Source organism: Cyprinodon tularosa, unplaced genomic scaffold (assembly GCF_016077235.1).
Source record: "Cyprinodon tularosa strain WSP-4 unplaced genomic scaffold, ASM1607723v1 ctg463, whole genome shotgun sequence".
NCBI classification, from domain to species: Eukaryota; Metazoa; Chordata; class Actinopteri; order Cyprinodontiformes; family Cyprinodontidae; genus Cyprinodon; species Cyprinodon tularosa.
In genome coordinates, this window is record NW_024039189.1 from 541,433 (window position 1) to 544,688 (window position 3,256).

The following is a 3,256-nucleotide window of genomic DNA, read 5'->3' on the forward strand; positions in this document are numbered from 1 at the left end:
TAAATTCTTATTTTGTTGTGTTCCTTGGGTTTTTTCTCAGTTACTGTCTCAGGTTCGGTTATATTTTCTTTTTAGTGTTCAGTTTTGCTTTACACCTTGTTTTCTAGTGTTAGTGGTTTTATTTTTATTTTGCTGTGTTCTCTGGTTTATTCTTAGTTACTGTTTCATTCTTGGCTCTGTTTTGTTTTTTGGGGTTTTCAGTTTTACTTTGCTACATGTCTTATTTACTTAGTGGTCTAATTCTTATTTTGTTGTGTTTTCTGGTTATTTTCAGCTTTCTAGGTTTTTTATTTGTTCCCCTCTGCTGCCCTTGTGTTCTCCTTTTTCCTATGCTCTTTTCCTCTCCTGCCCTGTGCTCACCTGTTCCCAATCCGCTCATTAGTCTTCTCTTTGTCTCAGTCTCCTTTAAATGCTCTCCCTCTTCAGTTCTTGTTTGCTGGGTCCTCGTCTAACTCCCTCCAACTCCGTCTCTCTGAGCCTTCCTCTTCTAGATTGAATCCCCCCTGATGTCTCCATGGTTTCTGGTTTGTTTAGACTTTGTTTTCATGTTTTGATTTTGGGATTTTTGGGCTCCTGGTTTTCAGTTTGTTTGGACTTGTTTGGAGTTTTTCAAATTTGGATTTTTGGATTTCCTGCCTCTGTTTTCTGTTAACCTTTTATTAAACCCACATGAAAATCACCTCTTCCTCTGCATTTTGGGTAATATATCCACTACCAAATCATGACAATTATTATATCTAAAACGTGATTTTATTAGAACTAAATGCAATGAGTGTTATAATAAAAAAAATGCAGATAACAAACCCATAATTTCAGATGCTGGAAACCATAAATCCATTTTCTTAATAAAATGACATCATGTCCAGATAAAACTGATGAAAAGGGATGTTTATTTTCAATTCGACTCCTGCTCCTCTCATCATAAACATGTTAATGCATCATACAGGTTGTTTGACCCTGAGGGAATGAAGGGGAAGTCTTTTATGTCAGGTCCTCTGGAAAATTGATGTGAAAAATTATGTCTAACCCTGTCACATGGAGAGAGGTTTATGAATCACATCACAAGGGATTTTAGATGGCCGTTGAAAGAACACGCTCAAATATGCAGCACACAGATCCAACTGATATCCTTCAGCATGTCCTTAAAAGAAAGACATTTGAGGAAAGTTTATGTCTTTAAATGTGATTTACATCTCATTTCCTAACAACCTGCCAAGTAATCACTAAGTTTTACCACCAGACTAAGAAGCTCCGATTAATCGTTTGAAAAAGGGATCAATCTGTCAATCAGGATTCCTGCAGGTTCTTAAGGTTAGTTTTGAGTCACTTAGGCTCGATTTAAAGGTTAAAATATTCAAATTCATTATGAATTTAAAGGGGATATTGGAAGGAAGGAAGGAAGGAAGGAAGGAAGGAAGGAAGGAAGGAAGGAAGGAAGGAAGGAAGGAAGGAAGGAAGGAAGGAAGGAAGGAAGGAAGGAAGGAAGGAAGGAAGGAAGGAAGGAAGGATTTTGTTACCTATGAAATTAAGAAAATAACATAAATGACCAAGTCTTTAAATGCTAATATTTGAATCTTTCCTTAATTAACAGTCCATACGAATAAATTTATTGAAACTAATAGTATCAAGAGCAAAATAGAAGTCTTGATGAAAGATTTAATATGTCAATTTATTGTTTTTAAAAAAGCAATTGCTTTGAATCGCTGTGTGTCAGAATATTTCTTAAATATTTAATCATGAATTGTTGGTGGTTCAATTGTTTTTTTCTTCTTTTTTTGTAATTGCAGCTACACCTTGACCAAATATTGTAGGACCTGTGGAATTTAAAAAAGGGTTCCAGCCTAGTAACTTAGGCTAAGATGTTTTTAAAAACACATCATAACACATTAAGCTCTAAACCAAACAAATCCAGTAGCACTAAAAAAATAAAATAAAATAAATAAAATCATTGCTCAATTCAAAGAAAGAATGGCTGATGATGTCAAAAATAATTCAAAGCTTTGGCACGGTTATTTTCCAGGCATCACTGTAGTGGATGCAGCAAAAATAATCTCACCATGCAGCTGAAACAAATAATGCAGAGCAGAAAAAAAATACAACATATAGTATTTAAGGGCTCCTTGCACATCATTCTACCCTCATGGAAACTCGCACACCTCCAGATTAGGGCTTAATGCTAGGAAAATGGAAGGAAGTTCTAAGTTTCTGGGGCTGTTGTTTAATTGCAATCTGTAGGTCAAAAAGATCCCCAGGCATCTTAATCATTTTTTAAAAATAGGTGCAATGAAAGCTTGACTTAATCATAAGTCAAAGAACCAGTTTAAGGAATAACAGCTTTATTCAATATAGATCTGTATCTTTGATCTGTTTTAGTATTAATTTTTTACTAATTTAATTTTCCAAGTCTTTAATAAAATATATTTAGTTATTTTCAGCAGAATCGTAAAAAAGGTTTTCTGTCCATCATATTGGTAGGAATAGGAGCATACAGATATATGAGGACTAATGACACATTCTTTTTATTTTTTCAGCAGGTTCTTTACTGACATTTCATCTTCCAGGGCAGAGCTGTTCAGCATCACAATGGTATCTTATACAGCAACACTCCTTTATTCAATGCAAACCGCAACCAGATTTAAACAGGCTGGCTCTGTACTAACCTGTGTTTGTTTGACCTTCAACCATTCGCAGTATTCATGCGTATGAATGTGATAGCATGTTTAGAAGTTGGAGTGCACACAAGCTAGTCTTAGACCTTGACAAGCACAGCTGTTAAGAGTGCTGGGACTGGTAGATGATGGCTCTTGTTAAACAGCTAAAAGAGGCACATATATAACCTATTAACAAACATTCAGTCAGACATCTTGTGCTGATTCCACAGTAATGCATAACACACAACAGGATCAATCATTTATTAGTGCTCTTCTGTTCTGCAAAACTAACCCCAGTGTAGCACATATAACCAGTCCTCTGTTTTCTGAGCATCTATCTTTATTAGTTTTTAATGCAATATATCTGCTTGGCAACAAACACCTAAAAAAACATCCAACTGAGTCTAAAAGTTCCAATGAAAAAGAAAGATGCAGAACTTATTAGGGTGACTATTAGGTTATTGCTAATAACTATTACTTAAAATATATTCCTTTACTTTATTTGAGGTAAAATAACCTCTACTCACCTGGCTATATATAATTTACTTAGTAACAATCCACTGCCACTGCACTCACCACACAGATACCATCTGTAATAGTTTCCC